The sequence below is a fragment of the Globicephala melas genome, chromosome 7 (genome assembly GCF_963455315.2).
Source record: "Globicephala melas chromosome 7, mGloMel1.2, whole genome shotgun sequence".
NCBI lineage: Eukaryota > Metazoa > Chordata > Mammalia > Artiodactyla > Delphinidae > Globicephala > Globicephala melas.
In genome coordinates, this window is record NC_083320.1 from 80,801,770 (window position 1) to 80,821,444 (window position 19,675).

General features: G+C 38.6%; 1 protein-coding gene across 1 annotated transcript in view; it reads right to left on the minus strand.

The window, feature by feature from the left end:
• The window catches only part of LYPD6B (LY6/PLAUR domain containing 6B), a 233,098-nt gene that overhangs the window by 202,598 nt on the left and 10,825 nt on the right, over positions 1–19,675 (minus strand). The gene's annotated exons all lie outside the window — the stretch shown is intronic.

A 19,675-nucleotide genomic window follows, 5' to 3' on the forward strand; every position in this document is an offset into this window, starting at 1 on the left:
CTCTCTATGGAAAATATTGTCCATGTGGACGTCCATGTGTGTTGTCTGTGTGCGTGTTTGTGTGTGTGATAAAACATTTCAGAGAAAGAAGAGTTGCTGATGAGAGACAACAGGAATTGTTGAATAAGGTAAGAGGCTCCTCCTATGAAAAATGTGGGGTCGGATAAAAGGATTTCCAAGCCTCTAGTTCTAAAATTCTTTGATTCTATGGGGGTAAAAAGTGAATGTTCCATCAGCAGACTGAGATTCAAAAACTCTAAGGGTGAAGCCCATCCCTTCTGACAGGTTACCCTTTGAGTGCCAGAATATTAAACCTTCTGTTTCCTATCTCCCTTAAAAGACTTTTCAACAAGCACCCTAAAGGCATACCCTGTGTTTAATTCATCTCTGTGATCCCACATGGTACCTGGAAGCATACAGTGGGAAATCAAAAATGTAGAAAGACAGGGTGGAAAAATTAGTAAGGACAATTTGTTTTATTTTTAAATAATGAACACTTGCATATTAGAAGATGTTAAACTCCTTGGTACCTAGATGTTACCTGAATAGATTCCTCCATTACAATGTTTCTTTTCTAGTAACTATTACACAAAGCCTCCAATGCATAGGACAAAGGGAATTTTTATTGTTTGATTTTATTGTTTGATTGTCTATTATTACTCCTTCCCTTGGAAGAATCAAGCAGCAACTCCTGCCCCATCACTCAGATTCTTAGAGAATAAAAACAGTCATCAAAAAATAGCATAGGGCTTCCCTGGTGGCACAGTGGTTGGAAGTCCGCCTGCCGATGCAGAGGACACGGGTTCATGCCCCGGTCCGGGAAGATCCCACATGCCGCAGAGTGGCTGGGCCCGTGAGCCATGGCCGCTGAGCCTGCGCGTCCGGAGCCTGTGCTCCGCTACGGAAGAGGCCACAGCAGTGAGAGGTCCGCAAACCGCAAAACAAACAAACAAAAAAACAAACAAACAAAAATAGCATAAATAATACTGGCCATCTCATTAACCAGGAACATTAGACAGGAACAAGAGAAAGATGTCTGCTCTCATCACTTCTATTCAACATTGTACTGTCACTTCTAGCCAAGGTAGTTAGGCAAGAAAAAGAAATAAAAGGGATCTATGTTGGAAAGAAGTTAAACTATCTCCATTTTTATATGATCTTGTATATTGAAAATTCTAATGAATTCACTAAAAAACTATTAGAGCCAATCAATGAGTTCAACAAGGTAGCAGAATACACAATCAAAACACAAGAATCAATTGTATTTCTAGGCACTACCAAGAGAAAAATCCAAAAATAAAATTGAGACAATTTCATTTACACTACAGCAGAAATAAAATGCTCAGTAATAAATCTACAAAAGAAGTGCAATACTTGAACACTGAAAAATAACAGTATCATTGAAAGAAATTAAAGAAAACCTAAATAACTGGAAAAACATCCTGTGTTCATGACTGGAAGACAATACTGTTAAAATGCATTAATCCTCAAATTGATCTCCAGATTCAATGTAATCCCTATCAAAATTCCCATTGGATTCATTACAGAAATTAACCTACTAATCCTAAAATTTGTATAGAAGTATAAGGGACCTACAATAACCAAAGTCATTTTGAAAAAAAAAAAAAGAACAAAATTGAAAGACTTACACTTCCAGAATTCAAAACCACTGCAAAACAAAAACAATCAAGATTGTGTGGTAGTGGCATAAGGATAGATATATAGTTCACTGACTAGAATTCAGAGCACAGAAGTAATTGTATATATTTATGACCAACTGATTTTTGACAAGGGTGCTATGACATCAATAGGGGGAAAGAATACTCTTTTCAACAAATGGTGCAGGGATAACTGGATAGTTACATGCAAAAGAATAAATTTGGATCCCTGACTCACACCATTTAAAAAATTAACTCAAAATAGATCAAATATCTAAATAGAAGAGCTAAAATTATAAAACTCTTAGAAGTAAACCTTTGTGACTTTTGATTAGGCACTGGTTTCTTAGATATGACACCAAAATCACAACTGGAAAAAGAAAACATACATAAACAGGATGTTATCAAAATTAAATCTTTGCTATTTCAAGGAATACTACCCAGCAAGGAAGTGAAAAGACAACCTACAGAATGAGAAAATATATTTGTAAATCATGTATCTGTTAAGGGTATTGTATGCATAATATAAAAAGAACTCTTACAACTCTAAAATAAAAAGACAAATAACCCAATTAAAAATTGGCAAGTGAAGAAGAAACAGGCAGTCTACCTGAAAAAGAATTCAGAATAATGATAGTAAAGATGATCCAAAATCTTGGAAATAGAATAGATAAAATGCAAGAAACATTTAACAAGGACCTAGAAGAAATAAAGAGGAAACAAGCAATGATGAACAACACAATAAATGAATTTAAAAATACTCTAGAAGGAATCAATAGCAGAATTACTGAGGCAGAAGAACGGATAAGTGACCTGGAAGATAAAATAGTGGAAATAACTGCTGCAGAGCAGAATAAAGAAAAAAGAATGAAAAGAACTGAGGACAGTCTCAGAGACCTCTGGGACAACATTAAATGCACCAACATTCAAATTATAGGGGTCCCAGAAGAAGAAGAGAAAAAGAAAGGGACTGAGAAAATATTTGAAGAGATTATAGTTGAAACCTTCCCTACTTTGGGAAAGGAAATAGTTAATCAAGTCCAGGAAGCAGAGAGTCCCATACAGGATAAATCCAAGGAGAAACATGCCAAGACACATATTAAACACACTATCAAAAATTAAGTACAAAGAAAACGTATTAAAAGGAGCAAGGGAAAAACAACAAATAACACACAAGGGAATCCCCATAAGGTTAACAGCTGATCTTTCAGCAGAAACTCTGCAGGCCAGAAGGGAGTGGCAGGACATATTTAAAGTGATGAAGGAAAAAACCTACAACCAAGATTACTCTACCCAGCAAGGATCTCATTCAGATTTGATGGAGAAATTAAAACCTTTACAAACAAGCAAAAGATGAGAGAGTTCAGCACCACCAAACCAGCTTTACAACAAATGCTAAAGGAACTTCGCTATGCAATAAACACAAGAGAAGGAAAAGACCTAAAATAACAAACCCAAAACAATTAACTAAACGGGAATAGGAACATACATATCGATAATTACCTTAACTGTTAATGGATTACATGTTCCCACCAAAAGACACAGACTGGCTGAATGGATACAAAAACAAGACCCATACATATGCTGTCTACAAGAGACCCACTTCAGACCTAGGGACACATATAAACTGAAAGTGAGGGGACGGAAAAAGATATTTCATGCAAATGGAAATCAGAAGAAAGCTGGAGTAGCAATTATCATATCAAACAAAATAGACTTTAAAATAAAGACTATTACAAGAGGCAAAGAAGGACACTACATAATGATCAAGGGATCAATCCAAGGAGAAGATATAACAATTGTAAATATTTATGCACCCTACATAGGAGCACCTCAATACATATGGCAAATACTAACAGCCATAAAAGGGGAAATCATCAGTACCACAATCATAGTAGGGTACTTTAACACCCCACTTTCACCAATGGACAGATCATCCAAAATGAAAATAAATAAGGAAACACAAGCTTTAAATGATACATTAAACAAGATGGACTTAATTGATATTTATAGGACATTCCATCCAAAAACAACAGAATACACATTTTTCTCAAGTGCTCATGGAACATTCTCCAGGATAGATCATATCTTGGGTCACAAATCTAGCCTTGGTAAATTTAAGAAAATTGAAATCATACGAAGTATCTTTTCCGAACACAACGCTATGAGACTAGATATCAATTACAGGAAAAGATCTGTAAAAAATACAAACACATGGAGGCTAAACAATACACTACTTAATAACGAAGTGATCACTGAAGAAATCAAAGAGGAAATCAAAAAATACCTAGAAACAAATGACAATGGAAACACGATGACCCAAAACCTACAGGATGCAGCAAAAGCAGTTCTAAGAGGGAAGTTTATAGCAATACAATCCTACCTTAAGAAACAGAAAACATTTCAAATAAACAACCTAACCTTGCACCTAAAGCAATTAGAGAAAGAAGAACAAAAAAACCCCAAATTTAGCAGAAGAAAAGAAATCATAAAGATCAGATCAGAAATAAATGAAAAAGAAATGAAAGAAATGATAGCAAAGGTCACTAAAACTAAACGCTGATTCTTTGAGAAGATAAACAAAATTGATAAATGATTAGCCAGACTCATCAAGAAAAAAAGGGAGAAGATTCAAATCAATAGAATTAGAAATGAAAAAGCAGAAGTAACAACTGACACTGCAGAAATACAAAAGATCATGAGAGATTACTACAAGCAACTATATGCCAATAAAATGCACAACCTGGAAGAAATGGACAAATTCTTAGAAATGCACAACCTGCCGAGACTGAACCAGGAAGAAACAGAAAATATGAACAGACCAAACACAAGCACTGAAATTGAAACTGTGATTAAAAATCTTCCAACAAACAAAAGCCCAGGACCAGATGGCTTCACAGGCGAACACTATCAAACATAGAGAGAAGGGCTTCCCTGGTGGCGCAGTGGTTGAGAGTCCGCCTGCCAATGCAGGGGACACAAATTCGTGCCACGGTCTGGGAAGATCCCACATGCTGCGGAGAGGCTAGGCCCATGAGCCATGGCCACTGAGCCTGCGCGTCCGGAGCCTGTGCTCTGCACAGGAGAGGCCACAACAGTGAGAGGCCCGTGTACCGGGAAAAAAAAAAAAAAATTTAGAGAAGAGCTAACACCTATCCTTCTCAAACTCTTCCAAAATATAGCAGAGGGAGGAACACTCCAAAACTCCTTCTAGGAGGCCACCATAACCCTGATACCAAAGATAATACAAAGATGTCACAAAGAAAGAAAAGAAAGAAAACTATAGGCCAATATCACTGATGAACATAGATGCAAAAATCCTCAACAAAATACTAGCAAACAGAATCCAACAGCACATTAAAAGGATCATACACCATTATTCAAGTGGGATTTATTCCAGGAATGCAAGGATTCCTCAATATGCAAATCAATCAACGTGATACACCATATTAACAAATTGAAGGAGAAAAACCATATGATCATCTCAATAGATGCAGAGAAAGCTTTCGACAAAATTCAACACCCATTTATGATAAAAACCCTGCAGAAAGTAGGCATAGAGGGAACTTTCCTCAACATAATAAAGGCCATATACAACAAACCCATAGCCAACATCATCCTCAATGGTGAAATACTGAAATCACTTCCACTAAGATCAGGAACAACACAAAGTTGCCCACTCTCACCACTTTTATTCAACATAGTTTTGGAAGTTCTAGCCACAGCAATAAGAGAAGAAAAAGAAATAAAAGGAAACCAAATCGGAGAAGAAGAAGTAAAGCTGTCACTGTTTGCAGATGACATGATACTATACACAGACAATCCTAAAGATGCTACCAGAAAACTACTAGAGTTAATCAATGAATTTGGTAAAGTAGCAGGATACAAAATTAATACATAGAAATCTCTGGCATTCTTATACACTAATGATGAAAAATCTGAAAGTGAAATTAAGAAAATACTCCCATTTACCATTGCAACAAAAAGAATAAAATACCTAGGAATAAACCTACCTAGGGAGACAAAAGACCTGTATGCAGAAAATTATAAGACACTGATGAAAGAAATTAAAGATGATACAAATAGATGGAGAGATATAACATGTTCTTGGATTGGAAGAATCAACATTGTGAAAATGACTACACTACCCAAAGCAATCTACAGATTCAATGCAATTCCTATCAAACTACCACTGGCATTTTTTACAGAACTAGAACAAAAAATTTCACAATGTGTATGGAAACACAAAAGACCCTGAATAGCCAAAGCAATCTTGAGAACGAAAAATGGAGCTGGAGGAATCAGGCTCCCTGACTTCAGACTATACTACAAAGCTGCAGTAATGAAGACATTATGGTACTGGCACAAAAACAGAAATACAGATCAATGGAACAAGATAGAAAGCCCAGAGATAAACCCATGCACATGTGGTCACCTTATCTTTGATAAAGGAGGCAAGAATATACAGTGGAGAAAAGACAGCCTCTTCAAAAAGTGGTGCTGGGAAAACTGGACAGGTACATGTTCAAGTATGAAATTAGAACACTCCCTAACACCATACACAAAAATAAACTCAAAATGGATTAAAGACCTAAATGTAAGGCCAGACACTATCAATCTCTTAGAGGAAAACATAGGCAGAACACTCTATGACATAAATCACAGCAAGATCCTTTTTGACCCACCTCCTAGAGAAATGGAAATAAAAATAAACAAATGAGACATAAGGAAACTTAAACGCTTTTTCACAGCAAAGGAAACCATAAACAAGACCAAAAGACAACCCTCAGAATGGGTAAAATATTTGCAAATGAAGCAACTGACAAAGGATTAATCTCTAAAATTTACAAGCAGGTCATGCAGCTCAATAACAAAAAAACAAACAACCCAATCCAAAAATGGGAAGAAGACCTAAATAGACATTTCTCCAAAGAAGATATACAGATTGCCAACAAACACATGAAAGAATGCTCAACATCATTAATTATTAGAGAAATGCAAATCAAAACTACAATGAGATATCATCTCACACCAGTCAGAATGGCCATCATCAAAAAATCTAGAAACAATAAATGCTGGAGAGGGTGTGGAGAAAAGGGAACACTCCTGCACTGTTGGTGGGAATGTAAATTGATACAGCCACTAAGGAGAACAGTATGGAGGTTCCTTAAAAAACTACAAATAGAACTACCATACGACCCAGCAATCCTACTACTGGGCATATACCCTGAGAAAACCATAGTTCAAAAAGAGTCATGTACCAAAATGTTCATTGCAGCTCTATTTACAATAGCCAGGACATGGAAGCAACCTAAGTGTCCATCAACAGATGAATGGATAAAGAAGATGTGGCACATGTATACAACGGAATATTACTCAGCCATAAAAAGAAACGAAACTGAGTTATTCGTAGTGAGGTGGATGGACCTGGAGTCTGTCATACAGAGTGAAGTAAGTCAGAAGGAGAAAAACAAATACTGTATGCTAACACATATATACGGAATCTAAGAAAAGAAAATGTCATGAAAAGCCTAGGGGTAGGACGGGAATAAAGACACAGACCTACTACAGCATGGACTTGAGGATATGGTGGTGGTGGGGGAGATGGGTAAGCTGTGACGAAGTGAGAGAGTGGCATGACAAATATACACTACCAAACGTAGGGTGGATAGCTAGTGGGAAGCAGCCACATGGCACAGGGAGATCAGCTAGGTGGTTTGGGACCACCTAGAGGGGTGGGATAGGGAAGGTGCGAGGGAGGAAGACGCAAGAGTGAAGAGATATGGGAACATATGTATATGTATAACTGATTCACTTTGTTGTAAAGCAGAAACTAACACACCATTGTAAAGCAATTATACTCCAATAAAGATGTTTAAAAAAAATTGGCAAAGTATTTTAATAGACATTTCTCCAAAGAAGAGATATAAATAGCCAATGGGTACATGAAAGATACTCAACAACATTAGTTAGTAGAAAAATGCAAATTGAAACCACAAAGAGATACTACTTCATACCGACTAAGATAGCTATAAGCAAAAAGATGGACAATAAAAGGTGTCAGTGAGGATGTGGAGGAACTGAAACCCTCACACATTGCTGGTGGTAATGTAAAATGACAGAGCTGCTTTTGGATAAAGTTTGACAGCTCCTCAAAAAGTTAAACACAGACTTACCATATGATCCAGCAATTCCACTCCTAGGTATATACCCAACAGAAATGGAAATATAATGTCCACGCAAAAACTTGTACATAGATGTTCACAGAAGCATTATTCATAATAGTCAAAAAATGAAAAAAACCCAAATCTCCATCAAGATGAATGGAGATGAATGGAGACACAGAATATGGTATATCCATATAATACAGTATTTTTCAGCCATTAAAAGGAATGAAGTACTGATTTATGAAACTTAAATCTTGAAAACATTATACTAAAAAAGCTAGGCACAGAAGGCTGCATGTTGAATGACTCCATTTATATGAAATGTCCAGAACAGGCAAATCCACATAGTAGAGAATAGAGATTGTCAGGGGATGAGGGAAGGAGGGAACGGGGAGTGATTGTTAATGGTATGAGATGTCTTTGTGGAGTCATGAAAACATTCTGGAATTAGATAGTGATGATGGTTGCACAACTTTGTGAATATACTAAAAACCACTGGATTGTGTACTTCAAAAGGGTGAATTTTATGGCACATGTGTTAACCTGAATTTACAATTAACAGTAATAATGGTGAGATACTTTCATATATTTTCATGCTGGTAAGAATGTTCACTAGCAGAACTTGAAAGAGAGGTCTGGAAAATGGTATCAAATTTTACCTGAAAAATCAAATTATAAGAATTTATCCTCAATAAATAATGTCACAACTTTAGCTCTAAAGATTACCTTCAATATTGTTTATAATACCAAATTATTGGGAATAGCCCGAAGGCACAACAGAGATTTTGTTAAACCATTTATGGTACATCCATTCAGTTTAATACGTCACCTATTAAAATTATGTTTACGATATACTGTTAACCAGAAAAAGGAGGATACAAAATACAACAGGCAGTATGGTCCTATTTTTGTTTTTTTAAACTATATATGTATGTATTCATGCCTCCATGTTACAGAAATAATAGAACCAGGCAGCCCAACACTATAGCCACTAGCCAAGGAGGATATTTAAGTTTAAATTAATAAGAATTAACCAAAATTAAGAATTCACTACCTCAGTTACCCTAGCCACATCAAGTGCTCAGTAAACACAGGAAGACAGTGGCTACTGTACTGGACAGCACAGAACATTTCTGAAATTGCAGAAAGTCCTATTGAAATGAGTTGATATAGAATACACACGAAGAGGGCTTATAGATGTTTTTAATTTTCTTCTCTTTATGTTTATTTCTCACTTTTCCTGTAATAAATATAAATGTTATAATAGAAGAATATTTTTATTTTTTAAAGATTCAAAGTAAACTGAAACAGGGGAGAAGGGATCTGGAAAAACACTCACTGGGTGCAGGTATCGCCCAGCACAAATGCAGGGAGTCCCTCTGATCTGGGCAGCAAAGGGGCTGGTCCTCCCCTGCTGAGACAACACCTCTGCACCCACAGGGCAGGGGCAGCTTCACAGACCGTTGTGTGATGGATGGATTTCCAGAGTGATAGAACACTTATTTCTGCTCATTTTGTCCAGATATAGAGTTGCTTTCTGGGGAAGAGGATGTGCAACCTCCTCACGTGGCCACAGCCGGAAGTCCTTCCTGCTGATAGAGATTCTGAACAATAATCACTTTGGAACTGCAAGAGGCTTGGGGAAGAGGCACTCTCAAACTTTAGGCGATCAGCTCATACTTTATGGAGGACAACATGGAAATATATATCTAAAGCCTTAAAAGTATTACAGCCCTTTAAGCAACTGTGCCACTTCTTGAAACTCTATTCTAAGGAAATAATCATGGATGTGCTGAGACTTGGCTACAAGAATGTACATGACAGAGTTGTTTATAGGAGCAGAAGGCTGAATCAAGCTAACAAGATACAGCCTCATGATGGAATATTATACTAGCCATTAAAAAATATTGCTGTGCACAAATATTTAAAGACATGGAAAATGTTTATAAAGATTAAGGTTTTTAAATAAAGTTTTAACATAGTGTGAAAGGTATCATTTCATTTTTTAAGAAAAAATATATATACACACATATGCTTATAAGTGAAAACGATTAAAACATAATGGTGCCGACTACTGTCCGGCAGGAAAATATCTGATGGGGAAGGTAATCTATTATTTTCCACCTTTTCTATAATGAACATGTACCACTGTGGTAATACGAAAAAAAATAAGAGTTACTGTTTTTAAAAAGATGAGGGGCTTCCCTGGTGGCGCAGTGGTTGAGAGTCCGCCTGCCAATGCAGGCGACATGGGTTCGTGCCCCGGTCCGGGAAAATCCCACATGCTGCGGAGCGGCTGGGCCCGTGAGCCATGGCCGCTGAGCCTGCGCGTCCGGAGCCTGGGCTCCGCAACGGGAGAGGCCACAACAGTGAGAGGCCCGCGTACCGCAAAAAAAAAAAAAAAAAAAGATGAAATCATATTAAGACAGGAAATCTTTGTCCTTACAACTTGAAATAAAATTATCACGATAGTTGAGGATTTTTACATTTAGCTCCAGGCTTCCTGGCTGCAAAGGCACAAATAAATATAAAGACTTATACAGGTTTCCACTGTTTATCAGTTCTTCCCAGAAGATAAACTACCACCCTGGCACTAGATTCTAAGAGGAATGTATGATGTACTTTTCTCGATAACACTAATACCTACCCTGCAGAGCAAGACATCGGGGGATTACTCACGGCCCTCATCTTCGTTCTAACTACTCTTGTAGTTGCTGAGGAGCTGTGGTCCCCATACCTCGCTGAGGGACAAATACTACACACAGCGCCTATTTTTTTTCATAATGTACTTCCATCCCTATTTTCCTATCACAGCAAAATAGTCCCAGAATGAATGAGATGTTTTCAATATGACACCAATGATCCAATATCTGATTTTCATGCAATATTTTGATGGTGTCACTGTTTCACAAGAATACTCAGAAGACTGTCTCACAGATGCAGTGGATATTGAGGAGTGGTAGATGTGACATACTTTGAGAATGTATGTTTCTTATTAATACATCTGTTTAAGAGCCCTCTGAGAGAAAGTAGAAAAAATTAGTCAATAGCTATGAATGCTGCTCTAAAAGGTGATGGAAACCACAAAGAGGCAGAGCTAAAACGAACAGCCCTGAGGTGGCCCCTGGTAAGCTGAACTCTCACCATAATAAGAAGTTACTTCCATACTACAACTGTCAGAGTCAGAGTCCATGAAGACTCAGACATGGGGGAAGGGGGTGAGGAAAATAGAGCCTATTACCTTTGGTTAATGTCTATCCTTCCTACAGAAACAATTTAAATTATATTTCCCTCTGTATCTTACTTACGGTTTCTCTCAGATCCTATAGCTCCAAGCCACTCCCAGAGAAAACAAAGATTTTGTAGAGCTTGGGAGACTATTAAAATAGCATTCTTCTCCTTCCAAATCCTCTCCAACCCTAAATACCTTCCATTGCATATGTCTAATGCTAACCTTCAAGGCCAAAATCAAGTCTTACCTGACCAGTTGTGTGACCTTTCTTTCATCTGTGACCTCTAAGAGCACATGCGCACCCACTACACAACCCACAGACACTCATCCTACGTGGCATGTGTCCCCAACCAGGCCATAGGCTGTGAAATACTGGGCATCTCACCCAGCACCGGCCACAGTGTCTTGTGAATGAGTATCAAGGTGACAAGTTCATCTAAATTCCCGGGTTGTCCACTGCCCCCTTGTTAAGTTATAGATAAGGTTGGTAGCACAACTGTGGGCAAGGCAATGGTGCTCAAAGTTCAAAGTTTCTTGACTGGGAACACAGTTTTCTAAGATTAATTCAACAAATTAAAATTTTTTTGTACTCGTCACTATGGAGAAAAAGAAGGAAATAATCTTGACGTCTAAGGAGTTCACAGTCTCTTGAAAAATAAGGATGCATATGTAGCTAATCAGAATAATGTGTTATTAATGTGAAAAAAGTGGAAGGACATGTAAAAATTACAAAGAAAAGCCATCAACAATGTTCCTCAGGAGATGGCTTCAGTTTACATCCCACTGAATGTGGGCCACAGGACTAGAAATGATGTCTAGCAAAAGACAAGAGACCTTCCTCTACTCTGAACTGACCCGCCACTTGCAGAGCCCTGGCCTCTGAACTAGGCCGTTCATTTGCAGAAGACTCCACACACTGAAGCCCACCTAGTGCATGACTCTGGCCAGGGCAGTGAGGAAGCTGAACCACAGCCAAAGGAAGCAGCATTACCCCAGGCACAAGAAAACGCTGAGGAGCCAGGAGAGCTGTCGTGACAGCTTTGAAAGCTTGTCTAGGGGAAGATGGGCTGGATAAGCATTTTTCATACTGCAAAAAGCCACCCATAGGTGGGTCATGAAACCAATCTAGAGGTAGAAGACTTACAGTAAGTGCTGTTTCATAAAATGCTTGTCATGCAAATGAGTGTGTGTGTGTATGTGCACAGGCATGTGCACTGGGGCATGCAAACGGATTTTTTTCAAAACAGTTTGCAAGGCTGTGAATTAGACAAATTATTTGGTAGCTTATAAAAGGACAAATTTCAATTCAATTGAAGGAAAACACCTCAAACAAGTGAAACTGTCTCACAATGGGGTTTATTATTGTGAATGGCAGACAGCTTCCAGCCCCTGAAAGACCCCAAGCAGCACCAAAGCCGTAGATTGTCAAGGAGGATATTTATGTTAGTGGAAAGTTAAATAGGAAGAACTCCAAGTTTCCTCCCCATTCTATGAGACATCGGTCTAGATCACAGGCACTTAACTGCCACTGAAAGAATAATTAGGAGGGAAACAACTCCACAAAGTTACAGGGGTGAATGTATACAGCCTGAAATTTCATTTGGTCGTTTATACTGGAACAGCACCTCTGTGAAAGGAAAAGTTATAAGTCATATTTAGACCGAGGGTTCTCAACCTAGACATACATCAGAATCACCTGGGGAACTTGTAGAAGATACCCATGCCTGGATCCCAACATATATCAATTAAAACAAGACTTGTATTTTTTTCTGTTTCCCAGGTAAGAATTGCAAACCCCTGATTTATATGTATAAAATGTAAAAATGACATTTTATAAAGCATAGAGGAAAGGAAAATAGCTCCAGGATTTTACATGAAGGTAATAAAAAGAGCGAGCTGGAAAACATCAAATCATAGCTTTTGGATTCTGCTCAGGGTGTAGAGAGCCGAAAAGAACATCACTCCCATGCTTACAAATAAGACAGATAAACTGAAAGTTCATAACTCTCTTGAATCTATCAGGCAGCTGAGGTCACAGGGTAAGAAACTAGCCCAGAATCTAAGGAGAACCAGGCACCTGCAGGAAGAAACAAGACATGAGCACTTGTTTACCTGAGGTAGATACACCTGGACACTGGCTAACAAGCATCAAGTAACAAATAACAATGGAACACTGCTGGGAGAGTTGAAAGAGCATGGAGACGGACCACTCTGAGCCACAGTGCAGAAGGAAGACCGAAGGCTGACACTGAAACAATGAGAAAAGCCCTTCAGCAAACCAGCCCCAACTCTAAACTCAAGGTGTCACTAGAGGAATCTGAAGTCTGTGGTGCCCTGAGGATAGGCTCACCAACAACACACCTCAAATCCAGTCAACTCCTGACCAGAATGATCAATTCCCCACACTAAAGGGCTAGCAGAAATAGAAAGGCATTCCATCTCCAGGAATAAAATCGATTTATCTCAGCCTCTAATGTCCTACACAAGATGTCCACGTCTTGACAAAACATTACAGAGCATACAAAAAGCAAGAAAAAACAACACTGCCAAGAGACACAGCCATTAACAGAACCAGACTCAGATATGACACATATGGGGAAGCCAACAGACACAGAATTTAAACCATAATTAACAGTAAAAAAAAAAAAAAAAAAAAAAAAACCCTAATGGAGAGAAGTGTGGACAACATGAAAGATCAAATAGATAATTTTAACAGAAACAGTAAGAAATGCTGGAAAGGCTACACACAGTAATAGACATGAAGAATGCTCTCAACAGGCATTCTTCAGTAGCTTCCACACATCCAAGGAAAGAATCAGTGAACCTGAAAGTAGGTCAACAGAAATCCCCAACTAAAACAAGGAAAAACAAAAAGAAGAATGAAACAAAAACAAAGTGTCCAATAGCTGTGGAATAACACCAAAAGTCCTAACCTAGGTGTAACTGAAATTTCAGAAGGAGAAAAGAAAGAGAAGAGGGTAGAAGAAATATTTGAAGAAATAATTGCTGAAATTTTCTAAAATTAATAACAGATACCAAACCACAGAACCAGGAAGCTCCAAAACACTACGGAGGATAAATACCAAGCACATTCACATGCAAACACACAGAGAGGCATATCACATTAAAGCAGCTGAGAACCAAAGACAAAAACAAAATCCCAAATGCAGTGGGAGAAAATGAAGCATTATGTACAAAGGAACAAAGATAAGAATTTCAGAAGACACCTCGTCAGAAGGCATGCATGTAAGAAAATGAAGCAACATCTTCAAAGTGCTGAAAGATAAATAAATTGTCAACCCAGAATTCTACACCTAGTGAATATTATCTTTCAAAAATGAAGGAGAAATAACCGCAATAGGCAAACAAAAACTGAGAGAATTCACTGCTAGGAGACCTACACCACAAGAAATACTGAATGAGGTTTTATAGGCAGAAGGAATATGATGCCAAACAAAAACTTAGATCTACACAAAGAAATGAAAAGTGCTAGAAATGAAAAAGTCAAATACAATTCTTCTTTTTCTTTTTTTTAATTGCTATAAAAGGTAACTGCATGTTTAAAGCAAGAGTCAGCAAACTATGACCTGCAAACCAAATCCAGCCCGCAGTCTGTTTTAGTATGACCTATGAGCTAAGAATGGTTTGTATATTTTTTAAGTGTTGTTTAGGAAGAAAAGAAGAATGTGCAGTAGAGACCATATATGGCCTCAGAGCAAAATTTTTACTTTCCGGGACTTCACAAAAAAGGGTTTGCTGACCCTTGATCTAAAGCAAAAACAGTAACAATGTTTTGTTTACAGCATATGTAGAAGAAAAATGATGACAACAACAGCACAAAGGATGGAAAAGAAGGATTGGGAATATATTGCTCTAAGGTCCTTAGTCTACACATGAAACAGTGTAATATTACTTGAAAGTAGATTCTAATTAAAGATATATAGATATAGATAAACACACTAGGGCAATCAATAAGAATGTTAAAGAAGCATAAATAAGAAGTAGAAATAAAAGTGAATCATAAGAAATGCTCAAAGCGAAAAATGGAACAAATAGAAAAATAATTAAAAACCTACCATCTTTCTAGTTAAGCCATATTAACACCATAGTAAATGTGAATGGTCTAACACACCAATTAAAACACAGATATTGTCAGATTGGTTTAAAAGGTAAGATCCAACTCTCTGAGGTCTACAAGGAACCTGCCTTAAATATACAGACATAGGTTAAAATTAAAAGCACATGAAAAGATATGTATACAAACACTAAGCAAAAGAAAGTCGTTGTAACTATATGATTAACACCCAAAGTAGACCCCAGAACAAGGAATATTAACAAGAATAAAGAGAAATAGTATATAATGAGAACAGGATCAATTTTCCAACAGGACATATTCCTAAGCATGTATGCATTGTGGAATTCAAACCTCAGCTAAAACTGGAGTTGCAACAGGTCCGAAGGGGGAGCTCTCACACCCCACCATGCACCATCAATTACTACAAACAGGAAGGTGCTGCCTACTTTACTATCCAGCAGAGAGAAGAAAACTTCTCTCTGCTGGAGGACAGCCCAGCCACAGACTATAGCAGCTCAACCGATGAGAAGCCTCCACACACTGGACTCCCAGCTTACTGTAACAAGACTCTTTGGTTATCACAGCCCCTCCCAACTTTCCACTTTTCCCTATAAGCAAGTTCCCCTTCCTTGTTCTTTGGATTTGCCTATGGTCCTCCATAGTTCACATACCTGAATTGCAATTCTTTTGGCTATTCTGGAATAAACTCACTTTCACTGGTAAAATAACTAGCTATTATATTATTACAGTCAACACCACTTAAGAACAGATGGTCAAAACACATGAATCAAAAAGTGATAGAACTGAAAGAAGAAATTTTTAAATCCACAACTGTAGTTGGAGATTCTAACATGCCGCTCTTAGTGATAAAGCAAGTAGACAGAGAATAAGGACACAAGAGACCTGAACAACCCTATAAGGCAACTTGACTTAATATTTCCAGAATATTCTACCCAACAAAAGCAGAATACACATTCTTTTCAAGTGAACACTGAACATTCGCCATAAACCATATTCTGGGCCATAAAACAAATGTGAACAAATTTAAAAGAATAAAAATCATACAAATTATATTATGGGATAATAAGAGGATTAAACTAGAAATCAATAACAAGAAGACTTCTGGAAAATTCCCAAGTACTTGAAAATTAAATGACATACTTTGAAATAACACATGGGTCAAGAGGAAGTTTCAAGGGAAATTTTTAAATATTTTAATTTTAAATAAAGAAAGATGAAAATACACATAGCAAAATTGTAGAATGCAGCTAAAGCAGTGGTTGAAGGGAAATTTATAGAAGAAAAATCTCAGCTCAGTAATATAAGCTTACCCCTTAAGAAAATAGGAGTGTAAATTAAACCCAAAGCAAGGTGAAGGAAGGAAATAAGAGAGCAGAAATCAATAAAATTGAAAACAGAAAAATAGACAAAACTAATGAAATCAAAATCTGGATCTTTGAAAGATCAATCAAGTTGACAAACTTCTAGACAGAAAACAAATGAAGACACAAATTACCAATATCAGGAATGAAAGGGGGAATATCACTACAGACCCCAAAGACATAAAATGAATAATAGGTGAACACTGCAAACAATTCTATATCCATATAGTTTAAATGCAAATAAACAAATAAATAAAAAAACTGCAACTCCATACTAACTGCTTCAGTAGTAAATTGTGATTTTCTTAAACTAAGATTTAAGCCAGAATTATGACACATTTTAAGAGTTAATCAGCAAAACAAATTCAAATAATACTAAACACCCAATAAAGAGAGTAAAAGTTTATGTTAAAAAAAAGACAATTCTATATCCATAAATTTGACAACTTAGGTGAAGAACACCAATTCCTTGAAAGATACAAACTATCAAAACTTATCAAGAAAAACTGGGTACCCTGAATTATCCTGTATCTATTAAAGAAGTTAAATTTGTAGTTTAAAAACCTTCCATCAAAGAAAACTCTAGGCCTAGATGGTTTCACTAATGAATTCTACCAAACACTGAAGGAAGAAATAACAGCAATCCTACACAGTCTCTCCCAAAAATACATCACAAACAAGTAGGGTTTATCCCAGGAATACAAAGCTGGTTCAGCATTTGAAAATCAATCAGTGTAATTCACCATAGTAGATAGGAAGAAAAATCACATCATCCTGTCAATAGATGGAGAAAAAGCATTCAACAAAATTCAAAATCCAGCCATAATAAAAACTCTCAGTAAACTAGGAATACCAGGGAAATTCCTTAACCTCATGGGGCACCTACACAAAACCTCAGCTAACACCATACTACACAGTGAAAGATTATTTCTCCCCTATTATAAGAAACAAGGCAAGGATGTTGTCTCTCACCACTCTTATTCGAAACTGTACTAGAATTCTTAGCCAGTTGAATAAGGCAAGAAAAAGAAATAAAAGGCATCCAGGAGACCTTCAAGATGGCGGAAGAGTAAGACATGGAGATCACCTTCCTCCCCACAAATACATCAGAAATATATCTACATGTGGAACAACTCCTACAGAACACCTACTGAATGTTGGCAGAAGACCTCAGACCTCCCAAAGGGCAAGAAACTCCCCATGTACCTGGGTAGGGCAAAGGAAAAAATAGAGACAAAAGAATAGGGATGGGACCTGCACCTCTGGGAGGGAGCTGTGAAGGAGGAAAAGTTTCCACACACCAGGAAGCCCCTTCACTGGCAGAGACAGGGGAGGCGGAAAGCTGTGGAGTCACATAGGAGAGCTCAGCAACAGGGGTGCAGAGGGCAAAGTGGAGAGATTCCCACACAGAAGATCGGTGCCGACCGGCACTCACCAGCCCGAGAGGCTTGTCTGCTCACCCACCAGGGCGCGTGGGGGTTGGGAACTGAGGCTCTGGCTTCAGAGGTCACACCCCAGGGAGAGGACTGGGGTTGGCTGCGTGAACACAGCCTGAAGGGGGTTAGTGTGCCACAGCCAGCCAGGAGTCCGGGAAAAAGTCTGGAACTGCCAAAGAAGCAAGAGACTTTTTCTTGCCTCTTTGTTTCACGGTGGGCAAAGAGAGGGGATTCAGAGCACCACCTAAACGAGCTCCAGAGATGGGTGCGAGCCATGGCTATCAGCGGGGACACCAGAGGTGGGTATGAGATGTTAAGGCTGCTGCTGCAGCCACCAAGAAGCCTTTGTGCAAGCACAGGTCACTATCCATACTTCCCCTCCTGGGAGCCTGTGCAGCCCGCCGCTGCCGGGGTCCCGCGATCCAGGGACAACTACAACAGAAGAACACATGGCGTGCCTCAGGCTGGTGCAACGTCACAACGGCCTCTGCTGCCACATGCTCGCCCTGCATTCCGTACCCCTCCCTCCCCCTGGCCTGAGTGAGCCAGAGCCCCCTAATCAGCTGCTACCTTAACCCCGTCCTGTCTGAGCGAAGAACAGACACCCCTCAGGTGACCTACACACAGAGGCGGGGCCAAATCCCAAGCTGAACCCCAGGAGCTGTGCGAACAATGAAGAGAAAGGGAAATTTCTCCCAGCAGCCTCAGGAGCAGCAGATTAAATCTCCACAATCAACTTGATATACCCTGCACCTGTGGAATACCTGAAGAGACAACAAATCATCCCAAATTGAGGTGGTGGACTTTGGGAGCAACGATAAATATATTTTTTTCCTTTTTCTCTTTTTGTGAGTGTGTATGTATATGCTTATGTGTATAATTTTGTCTGTATAGCTTGCTTTTAGCATTTGTCCTAGGGTTCTGGCTGCCCTTTTTTTTTTTTAAGAATGGTTTTTAGCACTTCTTATCATTGGTGCATTTGTTTTTTGGTTTGGTTGCTCTCTTCTTTCTTTCTTTTTTTATTAAGTTTTAATTTTTTAAATTCTTAATAATTATTTTTAATTTTAATAACTATTTTTTTTCTTTCTTTCTTTTTTTCTCCCTTTTATTCTGAGCTGTATGGATGACAGGATCTTGGTGCCATGGCCGGGTGTCAGGCCTGTGCCTCTGAGGTGGGAGAGCCGAGTACAGGACGTTGGTCCAGCAGAGACCTACCAGCTCCACATAATATCAAACGGCAAAAATCTCCCAGAGATCTCCATCTCAATGCCAAGACCCAGCTCCACTTAACGACCAGCAAGCTACAGTGCTGGACACCCTATGCCAAAAAACTAGCAAGACAGAAACACAACCCCACCCACTAGCAGAAAGGCTGCCTAAAATCATAATAAGGTCACAGACACCCCAAAACACACCACTAGATGCAGACCAGCCCACCAGAAAGACAAGATCCAGCCTCATCCGCCAGAACACAGGCACCAGGCCCCTCCACCAGGAGGCCTACACAACCCAATGAACCAACCTTAGCCACTGGGGGCAGACACCAAAAAAAACGGGAACTACGAACCTGCACCCTGCGAAAAGGAGGCCCCAAAGACAGTAAATTAAGCAAAATGAGAAGACAGAGAAACACACAGCAGATGAAGGAGCAAAGTGAAAACCCACCAGACCTAACAAATGAGGAGGAAATAGGCAGTCTACCTGCAAAAGAATTCAGAGTAATGA